This window comes from Lepus europaeus, chromosome 6, assembly GCF_033115175.1.
Source record: "Lepus europaeus isolate LE1 chromosome 6, mLepTim1.pri, whole genome shotgun sequence".
NCBI lineage: Eukaryota > Metazoa > Chordata > Mammalia > Lagomorpha > Leporidae > Lepus > Lepus europaeus.
Genome location: NC_084832.1, coordinates 34,787,545 through 34,804,968, shown reverse-complemented (window position 1 = coordinate 34,804,968; position 17,424 = coordinate 34,787,545). Strand labels below are relative to the sequence as shown.

The 17,424-nt window shown below is 39.0% G+C and overlaps 1 pseudogene; it reads left to right on the top strand.

The window, feature by feature from the left end:
* LOC133762060 (thyroid transcription factor 1-associated protein 26-like) overlaps positions 1–17,424 on the top strand; it is a 77,144-nt pseudogene that overhangs the window by 789 nt on the left and 58,931 nt on the right.

Genomic DNA, 17,424 nt, shown 5'->3' with positions numbered 1-17,424 from the left:
AGTTCTGAGGATCAAATAGTATAGCATCTGGGAGAACAGTGCTTTGCAAAACATAAAGCACCATATATATTTGTCATGGACAGCCAGCTTATGCCTAGACGTCCAAGATTAATTACAGATTTTAAAACATGATACAGGGGCCGGCACCTTGACTCACTTGGCTAATCCTCCGCCTGTGGCACCAGCATCCCATATGGGCGCCGTCCAGGTTGCTCCTCTTCCAGTCCAGCTCTCTGCTGTGGTCCGGGAAGGCAGTGGTGGATAGCTCAAGTGCTTGGGCCTTGCACTCGCATGGGAGACCAGGAGGAAGCACCTGGCTCCTGGCTTCGGATGGGCGTAGCTCTGGCTGTAGCGGCCATTTTTGGGGTGAACCAACAGATGGAAGACCTTTCTCTTTGTCTCTCTGTTTCTCTCACTGTCTATAACTCTACCTGTCAAAATAAAAAAAAGCCATGATAAAAACTGAAAAATTTTATTAAATACAATTATACCTAATTTAGTCATAAGTTTTACATCTGAAATTTAACAAGGCTAACTTTATGAAAGCATGAATTTTGATAATTAACTTGCTTTTGAAGTCAATTTTGTTTTAAACTTAAAACTCAATTTTAAACTTTTTTTTTAGAAATTAAGATATTTCTTAGAACTTGGGTGGATTACATATGCCAACCTACTTATTCATTTATTCATCCAATAAACACTTATTGCTCAGTGAATATATCTCTAGATACTACAGGTGCTGAGGGTAAACATAAAAATGAAGATGTAGTTTTTCCCTTTTAAAATTGTTTATATTTAAGGTGATGATGCTTTAGGATATAGTCTACTTGCTGGATGCAGTTTCTGGAGTCATAGGGATAGAAATCAAATTGCAGGTGAGTGAGAAGCAAATACAAGTCAGAAAATTGAGGTAAGAAATACACAACACTTGTTAAGGATCCTGATTTTGGAGTGATAGTGAGGCACTAGTTATATTTTGGGGAGACATAGGGCCAAGAGAAATTTAGAGGGGAGCATATTTGTAGGAAGAGAAAGAATGATCAGAAAGAGAGTCTAAAATATAGGAAAATAGAAGATGATTAATGGTGGAGATTCCAGAGGGGTTAGAGGAGGGTGAAACCTGGTTCTTATATTAGGATTAGCCCAGACCCAAAGCACATCCTAAGGTAGACGAGAAGAAGGAAACTCTTAATACAGATATGAGTACATTCTTTAGTGCTCTGGAAAGACAGGAAATTGAGGGATTTTGTGAGGAGCTGGCTATACATACAAAGATTTGGGAGCAACATTTAGAGTGCAGTTAAAGTTAAGGCATTAATTTATTGCCCATGGAACTGTCATTTGGCACGATTTTCTCCTAAAGGTAGAATTAAATTAGCTCTAACTGAAGTTGGTGCTTTGTTGGAAGGATAAATAAATTGAAAAGAAATGAGAGTGTTGAGCCTATGATTGAAGTGAAATAAGGAGGGTGGGATTGATTTCATACAAATAAATAAATGGAATGATGGAGAATGAGAAAACAGAAAGTATTAATAATGCTGACAGGAGTTTGAGATGGCTTAAGGTGTAATAGGTGATGGTTGGAAACCATGGTATTAGAGCTTGTAGTAGACTTAAAAATTTGTTCCAAGAATATACTTGTATCCTATCTCTGAAACTTGTGAATGTTACCTTATATGAAAACAGGGTCTTGGCAGAGGTGATTAAATTAAGGGTATTGAGATGAGGGGCTTACGCTAATTATCTGCTCGGGTCTAGATGCAATCAAAAGCGTCCTTTTAAAGGAGGCAGAGGGAGACTTGAAATAGAAAAGAGAAGGTGATACAATGATCTCAGTAGAGAGAACAAGAACGTTTAGAGAGGGAGGGAGAGAGAGAGAGAGAGAGAGAGCTCTGAAGATACTGCACTGTGGGGTTGAAGTAATGGTCCATACCTCAAGGCATATAAGCTTATAAAGGCCTATATGAACTTGCCAAGTTCTTATTTAGGCATGAGTGTGTGTGTATGTTGTGTGCATAGCGTTGTATATATGCACACACACTTATACACTTAAATAAGGTCACTAGATCTGAAAAAAAAAAAAAAAGACAAGTGAAACTGATTTAGGACTTTTATCCTCTAGAACTGTAAGAGAAAAAAAAAGTTTTATTGTTTTGAGCCACTAAGTTATTTTGGGATAATTTGCTACAGCAACCGCAGGAAACCAGTTACGGAAGTGGTATGGTTCTGGTTTAGGAACTGGGTGTGGAAATCCGTTTGTTACGTTGAAATCCAGGAGGTTAGGCCCCTGTGACAGTGGTGTAAATGGGTTGTGAACTTGCTTATTCAAGTTCTGTGGGATAGTGGAAAAGCAGGAGCACAGGGGAACATCCTGGGCCCGGGTCCCAGAGCCTTGAGTTCGATGTGGAGTTAGTGTCAGAAGGGTCAGTGGAAGAGAGATGAGGAAGGAAGAGGTCTGTACTATAAAGTTTCATTAGTCTCAGAAGAGCATGGGTATTTCCATGAGGCAGAAGCAGTATCACTCCAGTGGGAGTTGGTGATTCTCCTTTGATATCCAGTCCTGAATATGGGACACTGGGAGGACAGCCAGTCCCATGTCCATGGGCTGAGGGAAAAGTGAAGTTGCAGGGGATGAGCCAGGCTTCAAGTCTCAGAAGCAGGTGTGATAGTGGATGTCTTCCTTAATGAATATTTCAATCTGCTGGCTTATTAGCTTTTCTAGATGTGCATGTTTTGTCTATGAGATTTTATCTTTTTTCAAATTACCTTTTTTAATTTAAAAATATTTAGTTATTTATTTTTCACTCTTTTTAGAGAGAGAAACAGAAGAGAGAGGGAGAATCCCCTGCCTACTTGTTCACTCCCCAAATGCCTGAAAGAGCCATGGCTTGGCCAAGGCCAAAGCTAGGAGCTGGGAACTCCACCCAGGTCTCCCACATGGGTGGCAGAGACCCATATTTTTGGACTGTCAACTGCTGCCTCCCAGGGTGTGCATTTGCAGGAAGTTGGATCAAGAGCAGACGTGGGACTGCATCCAGACTCTGATATGGGAGGCAGGTGTCCGATGCAGCATCATAACTCCTGTGCCAAACACCTACCGTTATATCTCCATTTTAAGACACATTGTTGTGTCTGTTTTTCTAATGAGAATGATGATTTTTAAAATGATGTTAAAAGCAGTAGAAACTTAAGTCAGGAGAAGCTGTTACATAAACAATGCCACTTTCTCGTTTGTTTTACTATGCCATAGGAAGGAATGAGGGATTATTTTACATGAGTATCTGGCTACTGGCAGACATAAATAAATTAACTAGAAGTGATTTATCTTTAAACAATATGCCATTGGATCTGTATACTTTATATCAAAATGTTGGTGTTCATTCAACCACTAAATTTTGTATATATTTTACAAACATATCTGTTGGCAAAGCTCAGTCTTTGATATGCAGGGAGGGTAACCGCTATGGATTTATAAAAGTTCATTCCTCAGAGTTCACCAGAATGACTTTTGTCTTCAGCAGTCTGTGGAATATTATCCAGTCTTCACATTGTGCCTGTCTGGTAAGGAAACATGTTATCCCTATTTTAGAGAATGTAACAGAAGAATGCAGAAAGCTAAGTGACTTGTTGACATTAATTATAACCTAAAAGAAGATCATAGCCCTTATTTTTGGCTTGTAACCTCACACTGTTATTTTACTTTAGCTTCCTTTGAAAGCATCACAGAGTGTGCTTTTAAACATTTTTATTCATTTATTCTTATTTTATTTGAGAGGCAAGTGGAGGTAGGGAGGGAGGGAAGGAGAGAAGGGGAGGGAGAAAGGGAGGGAGGGATGGAAGGGGGTGGGGGGGAGAGAGAGAGAGAGAGAGAGAGAGAGAGAGATTGAAAGAGATCTTCTATCTATTTGTTCACTTCCCAAATGCCAGCAGTAACCAGGAGTTGGGCAGGGTTGAAGTCAGAAGCTTGGAATTCAAATTGGGTCTCCCACATGAGTGGAAGGGAGCCAAGTACTTGAGCCATCACCTGCTGTATCCCAAAGTACACATTAGTGGGACCTGAGTTGGAAGCAGAAGAGCTAGGAATTGAACCCAGGCACACCAGTATGGAATGTGGACACCCAAGCAGTGTCATAGCCACTGCACCAAATGCCTGACCCAAAGATTGTGGTTTAATGTGACATTTCCTAGCTGTTTTCAAATCTATGTAAATAATGTTTCACATTGTGTAGAGAATGTGGTTAAGTTAGTTCTACTATAACTCTGAAAAAGCTTTGAATTTGCTCCAACACAATTGATAGAGGATGACCTGAGAATGCTGTGAAGTTCACATTTGCTTATGCACAATTTCACCCTAAGTAAACACAGAAAACTATACCCAGCTGGTCCTAGCAGCTTAGGAATACACAAAACAACCCTACCCATCTTCCATCTACCAGAGATCGCAGGTCCTTCCTTGCAGTATTAAGAGCAGCCTCTCTTACAACTTTCCCTCTGATTTTAGGAAACCCTCCTTGTACCACTCACAGAGACTTACCAACGGCAACTCCTTCAGATGCCCACTTCTGCCAGCAAACTTTAGGTCCTCTTCAAACCTAGTGCTGTATTTATGGTAGTATTTGTGTATAGTCATCCTTTGTTATCCATTAGGGATTGGTTCCATGATCTCTCACAGATACTAAACTCCAAGGATGCTCAAATTCCTTATGTAAAATCGCATTGTTTCATATAATCAATGTACATCCCTTTGCATACTTCAAAGCTTCTCTAAATTAATTACAATATCACATGCAATATAAAGGCTCTGTAAATAGCTATTATACTATATTGTTTAGGGAACACAGACAAGATGTCTGTTCACGTTCAGGACAGTTTTTTCCCCGAATATTTTCCGTCTGCTGTTAGCAGAATTTTGGTTTGTGGATACAGAGGGCCAGCTATCTTTCTTAACCAATTAATAGGCTTAAAATTGTGGTGTTGTTTTTACCAGGTTCCTGTATTTAATATGTGTGGTTGATGAATGAATGTTGTGCACATAATCACCTATTTTCCTATTTGCCCTGAGGTTCATATTATAAGCTAGTGAATAGCACAGTGATTTTCAGGCGTGTGTATATCCCATTATGAAAACCTGGGTGTGGAATACAGATTTTCAGATTCTTCCACTACAAAAGCAGCTGTTGAGTATTTGCTGACTGTCAGGCACTGTTCCAGATATGGTGGAAGATACACAGGGGAACAATCCCTGTTCCTGCCTTCTATGGTCATAGTGTGTCAGAGATGGAAACATGCATAAATATCTCTCATGATTAGTCATATTGTGCTTATAACCAAAGAGTGACAATGATATGGCTGAGGGAGAGGATCATTTCAGCCCAGAGGAGCTGGAAGAATTCCTTAGAGAATTGGGGCATTTCACTTGGGCAATCAGGCATGAGTTGTGGCTTTACCCAGGCAGGTAAGAAATATGAGGATATTTCAAAAAGTTTGTGCGAAAATGGAACCAAAAAATTTTTATTTTGTTAAAAAAATGAAATTCATACTTAGATTTTTTTTCAGAGTATGAACTGTCCATGAATTCTTTGAAGTTCCCTTGTGAATAGAAAGAAAGCTCTTCTGGTGCTATTTAAATGGCACTTTTAAAATGCTTCTAAGGGGCCAGCATGTGGCTTTGTGGCGCAGCAGGTTAAGCTGACACTTGGAATGCCTGTATCTCATATCAGAGCACCTGGGATAGAGTACCACTTCTGCTTACAATCCAGCTTCCTGCTAATGCCCATTCTGGGAGGTAGCAGATGATGGTTCAAATACTTGGGTCCCTTCCACCCATATGTGAGACCTGGCTGGAGTTTCTGGCTCCTGGCTTCATTCTGGCCCACCCCTGGCTGTGGCAGACATTTGAGCAGTGAAGCAGCAGATGGAATCTCTCTCCCTCTCTCCCTCTCTCTCTCTCTCTCTCTCTCTCTCTCTCTCTCTCCTGCATCTCTATGTGTGTATGTGTATTGCTCTGCCTTTTGCTTAAATAAAAATACAGAATAAATAATAAGCTAAAATGCCTCCATTAATGGGCATGACAGAATGTATGAGAAAAAATTCAACTCCCAAGGAATGGTAGAACTGTATGCATCACAAACAATTTTGGCTTTTTGAATAAATTGACAATAAACTGAATCAGGCAGATCTGATATTTTGTATCTTAATTGTCCCTAGAAACAACCCCTTTCTCATTTTTGTTCTCACTCTTCCTCTAATTCATTTTCTTTCTAGTGCTTAGGTTTTCCCTGAGTATTCTTTGATAAAGTAGTTGTCACTTAAAAAGAATATGCTCTTCTAGAGAGAATAAAAAATCTCAGAAACATTTTTAGGGGAATCTGGAAAGATATAGGAGCATAAGAAAACTCATTGTTGGACACCTACTCTATGCCAGGCACTGTGCAAGTCAATTTTATGTCTCATTTTTTTTTGACTTGTAACAATAATCCTTTGCATTTTTTAAACTCTTGGAAGCATTGTTCTTTTTTTAAAGATTTATTTTATTTATTTGAAAGACAGTTACAGAGAGAGGGAGAGGGAGGGGGAGAGGGAGAGAGAGGGAGAGGGAGAGGGAGAGAGAGAGAGAGAGAGAGGTCTTCCATCCACTGATTCACTCTCCAAATGACCACAAGAGATAGAGCTGAGCCAATCCAAAGCCAGGAGCCAGGAGCTTCTTCTGTGTCTCCAACTTGGGTTCAGGGGTGCAAGCACTTCGGTCATTCTCTGCTGTTTTCCCAGGTGCATTAGCAAGGAGCTGGATTGGAAGTGGAACAGCCGGGACTCGAACCAGCATCCATATAGGATGCCGGCACCACAGGCACAGTACTGTGCCACAGTACTGGCCCCTGAAAGCATGGTTCTTTTTTTATTTTTTATTTTTTTTTGACAGGCAGAGTGGACAGTGAGAGAGAGAGACAGAGAGAAAGGTCTTCCTTTGCCGTTGGTTCACCCTCCAATGGCCGCTGCGGCTGGCGCGCTGCGGCCGGCGCACCGCGCTGATCCGATGGCAGGAGCCAGGTGCTTCTCCTGGTCTCCCATGGGGTGCAGGGCCCAAGCACTTGGGCCATCCTCCACTGCACTCCCTGGCCACAGCAGAGAGCTGGCCTGGAAGAGGGGCAACCGGGACAGGATCCGGTGCCCTGACCAGGACTAGAACCCGGTGTGCCGGCGCTGCAAGGCGGAGGATTAGCCTAGTGAGCCGCAGCGCCGGCGAAAGCATGGTTCTTTAAAAATATTTTTGCTTATTTGAGAGAGAGAGAAACTTCCATCCAATGGTTCAGGCCCCAAATGTCTGCAGTAGGTGGGGCTGGGCCAAGCTGAAGACAGGAGCAGGAGCAGGAGCTGGGAATTCAACCCAGATCTCCCACACGGGTGCAGGGAACTCACTGCCTGAATCATCATCTGTTGCTTGCCAGGTTGTACACTAGCAGGAAGCTGGAATCAGGAGTGGAATTGGGACTTGAACCAAAGAAATTGAACCCAAGAACTTTAATATGGATGACAGCACAGCTGTGGCAAATGTTTGCCTGAATAATACACTTTAAAACATACATTTATTTATTTATTTATTTATTTGAAAGAGCTACAGAGAGAGAGAGAGAGAGAGATGGAGAGACGGAGAAAGAGAGTTACCTTCCATCCACTGGTTCAGTCCTCAAGTGGCCACAATGGCCAGTGTTGACCCAGGCTGAAACCAGGAACTAGAACCCAGGAGCTTCATCTAGGTCTCCCATATGGATGGCAGTGGCCTAAGCACTTGGAATATGTTTTCCCAGGCCATTAGCAGGGAGCTGTATTGAAAGTGAAGCAGTCAGGACAAGAACCAACGCCCATATGGAATGTCAGCATTGTAGGTCAATCCTTTACCCACTATGCCACAATGCCAACCTCAGCAGTGCATTCTTATAATCCATCATGCACACTGCAGAAGAGATGAAGATGCTTGTTGAGCCTATTGCAGTGCTTCTTAACCTTGACTTCACATTAGATTCAGCTGGGGTGATAGGTGCTTTAAAAACCCCTTTGCTTAGACCACACTAAAAACGATGAAATCAGAACCTGTGGTGTTGGGACTCAGGTTTTGATAGTTTTCTTAATGGACTTCAGGTGGTGCCAATGCTAAGCCTATACTGAGAACCTCTGAAGGGACAGTGTAATAGCCTTACAATGGGAAATTTCAGGGCAAAGCCTGAAGAAAACTCTTTAGTTTGAATAAAAGGTAACTCTGTGTAGATTCTTCCCTTTACATGATAATAAGACAAAGGGAACTCATAAAATTTTGTTTCAAAATTACTTTAAATCAGATGTTTGTTGGCCGGCGCCCTGGCTCACTAGGCTAATCCTCCACCTGTGGCGCCAGCACCCCAGGTTCTAGTCCCGGTTGGGGCGCCGGATTCTGTCCCAGTTGCTCCTCTTCCAGTCCAGCTCTCTGCTGTGGCCTGGGAAGGCAGTGGAGGATGGCCCAAGTGCTTGGGCCCTGCATCCGCATGGGAGACCAGGAGGAAGCACCTGGCTCCTGGCTTCAGATCAGCGCAGCCGGCCGGAGTGGCCACTTGGGGGGTGAAAACCAGCGGAAAAGGAAGACCTTTCTCTCTGTCTCTCTCTCTCTCATTGTTTAACTCTGCCTGTCAAAAAATAAATAAATAAAAAAATTAGATGTTTGTGTATGTAGAATCTATGTAATTTGGGAGTTGGTAGGAAATAAGAGGCAATTATTTAGTTTTGTTTTTTCTGGGCCCAGAGCAACTGTGACAGGAGGCCCAGTCATGTGAATCAGTTTATGGGTCAGCCCAGGGTTCTGGTAAAATCAAGCAGGGTATTTATTACCATGTGGCGGCTGGAAACAAAGATTAGTCCAGACAGCATGGGTAAATGATGCCCACAGGTGAGCCAAGGTAAACGTCAGAGAAGCAAGATCTTGCAGTAGCGAATGCAGCATGGGCCATGGGATCCAGAAGCGGTTGCAAAGAATATTGTAAAGTGGGAAGAACTGAAATTCTTCAGGACAATGAGGTGAGCAGAGTACAGTGGTTGTTGGTTACTCTTGTTATATGTTTATGTAGGGGCAGTTTGGCTCTTGAGGTTGTTGGGCTCCAGGAAACAGTAGATAGGGAGGAATCAAAGATGTTGATACGGCAATAAATTACTTAGTTGATAGCCTTAAAGTGCCCAACCCTAGAAATAAGGACTACAGAAAGAATAACAGGTTTTGCCTGGGTGGTGTAAGCTGGCAGTGGGCTTAGCTGGGCAATGCTATGGGAGAACCAAACAGAGGGAGAAATACTTTTATTTTGGTATATGTTGAGTTTTGAATGTTGACAGTTTATCCCATATTGGTGTTTGAAAGTCAGGGAAAGAAAAAGAAATGCCGGTCTGGGTTTCTGTAGGTAACTGAAGTGCGCAGGCAGCTCTCTTCATCCAAATGGCTGGCTGGTCAGTGTTCCCAAACACTCTATAAATTTCTTTGCTGTTTCTGAGTTCTGGTCAAATTCTTCATGTACTCTCTAGCCATTGTTTTTAGCTATTTTCTCTAAGCATGAATAGGCCACAACTACCTTGAAGGGCTTCATAAATTCTCTGGAGAAAATTTTAGAGAACGTATATTTCTCTCAGAATCTACACAGAAATTTCTAGGAGTTTGAACTAAACAGCTTTTACCTTCTATTGGCTTTTGGTGGTTCTTGATAATGCCAGTTCTTCTCTTTTTGCCCTTTCTGCAATGGATTCTCTTCTCTCCCCTTGCTTTTGTACTCCAGGAGGCTGAATCCTGAAAACTGCTCCTTTCTGGATATTGTTTAGGTTCAGCCAATGAGAAACATTATCAGGAGTTCAAAGGGCTAGAGGAGAGATAAGCAGGATATTTCATCTCCAATCCCTTCTTTGGTACTTACTTGGCAGTGGGTAAAATAAACTCTTGCCTCCTATGTGGCTCTGGTTTTCCTTGTATTCTAATAGCAATATTTCCTTCCTTTTATTTGTTAACAAAAGTAACAGTAATGACTTCCTTTGGTTGGTAATTAGTGGTTCAACATCCTTGCTGGTTCCTTTAGCACTGACTTAGGTGTGTAGTTATTCTCCTTGTTGAAGTTTCTTACTTGGAGAAGGGGTCATGAATTCTATTTCTTCGGACCCCAGCTTATATAATTGTCTTGAGCATGGACACTGGTCCTAGTCTTCCTTTAGCTCCACGTGAGATCTCCTATCCCAGAGGAGCCCAGGTTTTGACCAAAAGACTACTCTTTGCCACTAGAGGTTCCAACATTTGAGAGTTTAAGTCACTTAGCATACCTGGATTTATTAATTTTTTTAAACTTGCAGACTAAGAGGATCCCAGAATATTCTTTGTGTTCCAAGATAAGTGTTCATTTTATTACTTGTACTTATAAGGTTTAATAGATATTATAGCCACTCCACGGACATCAGATAGGATAGTTTAGGGAAAATTTAATGTATTTACTTTTAACATTATAACATTTGATTTGAACTAAAGTTTTAAGTTTCTAATCAACTATAGTTTTCCATAATGTTTTTCTATAATGGTTATTTGCAGCAAAGTATTCATCTCGTGAATAAAACAGACTCCACCCTCATAGAATTATAGACACAAACTCAATTGATAATTTGTTGTTTCCTTCATTTACAGGCAGGCATATTCTTTGGACTGGTCCCAACAAGATATAACTTAATGGGCTCAATTGCTTATAATCATGATACACAAGAGATGAGACTTTGTTTTTGTGATATAAGAATGTATTGTTCCATTTAGGGTTATGGGGAAGACTTTTTTTTAAAGATTTATTTTTATTTAAAGAGAGTGAGAATCAGGCTTTCAGGAGAAATGAGCTAGCACATAGAAAAGAAGGAAGTAAGTAACAACATAGGCCTTGCCAAAAGAGAACAGAGTGTCTTTGAGGAAGTGGAAAGAAGGTGCTATTAAATTTGACAAACATTTTAAACTTCTATCATATGCATAGCACTAAGATAGGTGCTGATGGGAATATATAATCAATGAGTAAGTCTTTGGCTGTAGGAGCTTTCAATCTAATAGGTGACAAATATTCATTCTTTCAATATAAGTCAGTTACAAGGTTCTCACTCTTACACTCTAGAGATTTCCTCTTTTCCTGTCTATATTTTATTAAAAATTTTGTCCGTGGGTTTCCAAAAAACTTCAAATTAAAACTGTCATTTATTGGGGCATATGTTTGCTGTAGTGGTTGAGATGTCACTTGGGATGGCCACATCCCATGCTGGAGTACCTTAGTCCAAGTCTCAATTCTGCTTTTAATTCCAACTTCCTACAAATGCTCACCCCAGGAGGCAGCAGGTGATGGCTCAAGTAGTTGGGTACCTGACATTCATATGGGAGATCTGGCTTGAGTTTTGGGTTCCTCACTTTGGCCTGACCCAGCCCTAGCTGTTGCATGCATTTGGGGAGTGAATCAGTGGGTAGAAGATCTGTTTACCTTTCTGTCTCTGTATCTCTGCTTTTCAGATAATATGAACAAATAAATCATGTTTAAAAAAATAAACAAAATTGATTTATCTTTATTCATTTGAAAGGCAGAGTTGTAGAAAGGAAGGTCATCCATCTGCTGGTTCACTCCATAAATGGCTGCAAAAATTGGGCCCAAAGCCAGGATCCAGGAGCAGGAGTTTCATCCAAGTCACCACCTGAGTGGCAGGGGCCCAGGTACTTGATTCATCCTCTACTACTTTCCCAGGTGAATTATTAGGGAGTTGGATCTGAAGTGGAGCAGTCAGGACATGGGCTGGGGCCTATTTGGGATGCTGATGTCACAGGTGGTGGCTTAAACTTTGCCATGATGCTGGCCCCAATGGGGAAGACTTGTAGCAGTTTAGAAATATATGTGAAAATGAATATAGTGTTGGAAGTATAACTTCCTGGAGTCCTAAAAACAGCTAGGGTACTGTTAAATGAAAATGGCAGAATGAAAGGTCGATTAATAAATATATAATGTAGCAGGTACTATCTATTCATCTCCACTAACTTCTGCTCTCTGAGCTCCTCTTTAGTCCCTTGGCTGGCATTTCTTATGTCCATGGAATCTTTTTTTTCTCTGCCTCAACAACTCTTATGGGACTGATGTCTACAGGATAGGGAAGGACAAATCATGATGGACAAACATGACAGATAGTTCAATTGATACATCAGTCAATAGGAGTGGGCAGATGCTGAATCCAGTAACCTGACCAAAGAATAGGCATAAAGGTAGCTCATCAGAGCAAGAAAAGTTCAGTCCTGGGACTACAAGCTGTCTTTATAACTGGGTTATGTGCAACTTCCTATACTTTCTCTGCCTGTCATTCCATAGTAAATTTCTTGAGATCAAGACTTAGGTAGTTTCCCTCAGCATCTCATAAGAGTTTGGTGCTTATATTATTCATAATTGATTTATAATCAAGATTAATCTATAACTACTAATGCTGACAGAAATAAATGGAATTATTTATTCTTCAAGTATAAATTGTCTTCCATTTTATATAATTGAGAAGAATAGAATAGTACTTGCTTAGGATGAGGTTTAAATTAGATTATTCAATAAGATCCCTTATGGTTCTAAGATCCTAGAATTAAGTGGCAACTAGTGATGTCCTGTAATGCTGATTGCCAAAAGAATTGATGACTTTGATTTTTAAACATATACTTGGTTGTGGAATACACTGCACTTGTATGTGGGATACTGAATTCAGATTTAGACAGGCATTCTTTTCCCAGAAGTCTCTTGAGTAGAGTACACATGTATGGGGTGAGATTGGGCTTCATAATGGGCACAAGAGACAAAAAGTAAAGTCTTCTTTCCAAGTATTCATGTAATTGTTACCGATCTTTGGGGCTCACAGCAATAAACAGGCTGTAGAGTTGATAAGGGCCTGGTTGAAAAGCCCTATTAGAGATGAACAGGGTCCTCTGCTTCTTACTCATTTGCACCACTGGTAGAGTTAATGTTTTGAGTCTGAAGGACACTATGACTGCTATCAGTTTTATTGGACAAGTGACTATAAAGGTAATTAAAGAGACCATGCCTAATAACCTCACTCTTACAATTTAAAAGTAAGAAAGAGGCCTGATAGGGTACCAGGGATATACCTATCATCCTAATTAAGTGCTAACAAGACAGTTGTCCTCACTTTGGTAACTTCAGTGTATTCCCTGTGTTAACTGTCTCTATCCAGTGGACTCATCTACAATTCTTAATTCTTCTCCGTACTTACCCTTCTTCATTCTCCATACAAGCAATGTTTCTATAGGGTTCAATGTGTAGCAAGTAGTGTCCCTAAAGCACTCACCCCAAATTGCCCATCCAGTTTATTCATTCATCCACCTTTTCACCCCTTCCCCCTGCAGTTTAGATTTGGCCAAATCTAAATTGCTGTGCAGTTTGAACTTGTCATCTCTCCTAGCATTTCTAGTTTATGAAGCAAGCACATCTCATAAATGAAAACAAGAGAGATGTATGGCAGCCCCGTTTTCTCTCTATTAAATTTTAAAAATTACCTAAACACCTCGCAATGCTTCAAGGAAGTGAGTAGAGATAAATCAAACATTTAAATGCCTCAAATGGGGATAGACAAAGGCACATTGTATAATCAAAGTGGTAATTTTCTAAATAAGAGAATCCTCTCAATATCTTGATCAAACGTGAAAAAGGCAGAAGATACTGGTTTTGGAAATGAAGAATGATAGTTTCTGATATAAAAATCAAAGAAAAACTCTTGTACATAATTACAAATTTTCCTTTTCATTTTAGAATTTGTTTAGGATCCCCTTTTTGCCTTTTAATTTATAATTTGAATTATAGGTTGGATAAGCATCAACATTTTCTGTGAAGCAGGTTAGGAAGATTAAACCTGGAGAGCCTGATCAGTCAATATTTGCTGAATGTTTACTGTAAGAACAATGGTCAGGTCCAGATATAGTTACATGGACATGGTACTGATCTAAAAAGAGGAGTCAGTGGTAAAATTTGACACTCCTACTCATAATGTACATAATTTCCCTTAGGCATAATAAAATATTGTGTATGATAGTGCAAGGGAAATTTTATCTTAAACATAGGAAATAATTATTTTTCTATTGAGGTATCTCACTGAAGTTACTATATCTTTTATTATTATCCATATGTATTTTTATTTAGCTTCTATATCTTAATTTCTTTATAAAATCTCCTTCCAAAATAATTACTTTCAGTAATTTTCTAACTTTACGTATATGTAAAGATCTGTTTTTAAATTCTTTCTGCCATTTTACTTGGGTTTTTAAAAAATAACATCTAATTAAGTCCAATATATTTCCTTGAAAACTGAGAAGACACTTTTTATTATTCCATGTGTGACCATTGCTTAGGGATAATAAAATATTCAATCAAGATCAGCTAGATAACCAATGAAGGGTAGACTTGGAATCATGGAAGTTAGTTGGCTAGCATGAATATTGATCAATTAAAGAAACTCATGGGGATTTCAGAATAAAGAAATGACATCAGTTTTGGTCTTTTTTCAAAATGTGTTGGGTAATATAGAGAGAGGAATTTTTTTTTTACACTCAAAATTAAGTATGAAATTGCAAGAAAGCAAATCAATGACATTGGTTTAACAAAGTTGAAATAGATAATTTGGGATTCTTATCTGGTTGACTAGTGACTGAAACTAAGCTGCTAAATTTGGCAAAACTCCATGTTTTGTGTTCAAACACTCAGTAAAATAGGAATGGGTAATTTTTTCTTAAAAGAGCAAAACATATAGCCAGCATGCTATTTAGTCAGGAAATAGTAATGTTTCCCCACTAAATTTGGCAACAAAACACAGTTGCCCATGGTATTCATTATTATTTAAATCATTGTGTTGGCAACATTAGTCAAGAAAATTAAGAAAATGGAAGCAATTAGAAGTGAAGAGGCAAACCTACTTGTATTTGTAGGTAACATGACATGAAGGAAAAACTGTAGGTAGTAATAACCATCATAGATAAAAAACAAATTCATGTTAAATTGGATAGGAGTGAGATTTAATAGGCTCATTCTGGCTGAAGATGGGGCATCTTGAATATCAGTAATAATAATAATGAGTACAGATCACTGAAATGCATCAAATATTTAAATCCATGAAATCATAATTCTAAAATTTAAAATTCTCACTGTGTCACCACTGAAGAATACTTGGGAACCAATTCACTACTGGAAAACTGGGAAATAAAGGGAAATAATCAAATATTTATTCTGCTTTTTCAGTATAAGTTATAACTAAATATAAAGAGATTTCTCTTTATAAATTAATTCCAACTAATAAGGAATAACAAAACTAGATCATCATTTTGTAAGCACTAATGGCTAAAGGATCTAGCCTGTTAGGAAGGGAGGAAGTTCAGACTTTCCTGAAGGATGAGATCCTAGAGGCTATGAAGGCCCGGTCAGCATCAAATTGCACTTTTGGGTTGAACCTTCCTAGACTCCTCTGTATCTACCACCAGATACAGTTTGCAAATGGTACCTGGTCCTGGACTGTATGTCAGACCCCACCTCTCTCACTACCACCTGTCAGAAACAGAATCTATGTGTGCTGCATCTATACACACACAGTATACTTTACTGAATCTCTATCTTGAGAGTGCTGTCGAAGCCCAGGACGCGTACCTGGACCTCAGCTAGAGAGAGGTGGGAAGTAAGTATCTGGCTGCTTCTTTGGAAGAAAACTCTCATACTCTGGAAAATTCTCCAGAAGAGTAAATATTCAAAGCACTGGCTGACTGCAAAGTGGGATAAGAGCCCATGCCAAAGCCTTGATATTAAGAGAAGCTCAATATAAATGTATGATCACTAAGAACATTATAGCTTTTAGCCTGGTGTTCATTTGAATAAAGTTGGATTTCTGGCTAAATACAGCTATAAATGAGCTGGGTCTAGGATCAATGAATGAAATACAAATTCTACTTTCTGTGACTTTTCTTTAAGTTAATCCATACTGATATAATCTAAGACATAAAAGTACATGTTATCACAGCCTTTAGTTAAGTAATTTTTTTGTGTGGCTATTGTGAACAGGATTTCTTTCTTGATCTCTATTTCTGTGAGTTCATGATTAGCCTACAAAAAAGCTACTGCTTTATTTGTATGTTTATTTTGTAACCTGTAACTATACTGAATTTTTTTTTATCAATTCTAACAGCTTTCTGCTGGTTTAGGTTTTTCCATGTATAACATCACGTCATCTGCAAGCATGGATAATTTGACTTCCTCTTTTGCAATTTTGATGATCTTTATTTCTCTCCTCTCCCTAATTGCTCTTACTAAAGCTTCCAGCACTATATTGAATAAGATTGGTGAAAGTAGACATTCCTTCTTTTTCCAGATCTGAGGAGAAACGCCTTCAGTTTTTCCCCATTGACTGTTGGTTTGTGATATATAGCCTTTATAATTAAAAAAAAATAATAATGAAAAAAAAAACACAACCTGGTGTTAAAATGGAAATGGCATAGAAAATTAATTAATTTGAAAAAAAATTATGTAGGATCTCTGTCTTTAATGTGCTGTACATTGCTATTTAATGCTATAATTAGTAATCCAATGGTAGTTTTTTCACTTTGTGTTGCTATATGGGCAAAATGTTGAAATCTTTACCTAATATATACTAAACTGATCTTCTGTATACAAAGAGAATTGAAAATGAATCTTTACATGAATGGAAGGGGAAAGGGAGCGGGAAGGGGGAGGATTGCGGGCGGGAGGGAAGTTATGGGAGGGGGGAAGCCATTGTAACCCATGGGCTATACTTTGGAAATTTCTATTCATTAAATAAAAGTTAAAAAAAAAATAATAATAGAAGGAATGTTTCTTCTATGCCTCATCTGTGGAGGCTTTTCATCATGAGAGAGTGTTGAATCTTATAAAATGCTTTCTCTGTATCTATTGAAATGACCATAGGCTCTTTGTTCTTCATTCTATTGATGTGATTTGTGTTTATTGATTTGTGCATGTTGAACCACACTTGCATTTCTGGAAAAAATTCTACTTGATTGTGATGTATGATTTTTTGATGTGTTTTTGGATTCAATTTGCTGGTATTTTGTTGGGAATTTTTGTATCTATGTTCATCAAGGATATAGGTCTATAGCATTCTTTTCATATTGTGTTTTTGGTTTTGGTATCAAAGTTATGCTGACCTCATAAAAAGAGTTTGGCAGAATTCCATCATGTTCAATATTTTGGAATAGTTTGAAGAATATTTAGATTCCTTCCTCTTTGAATGTTTTATAGAATTCAATAGAAAAGTCATCAGTTCCCAGACATTTCCTTGATGGAAGAATTTTGATTACTGCTTCAATCTCATTGATTGCTATGGGTCTGTTTAGATTGTGTATATCTCCTTGATTTAATC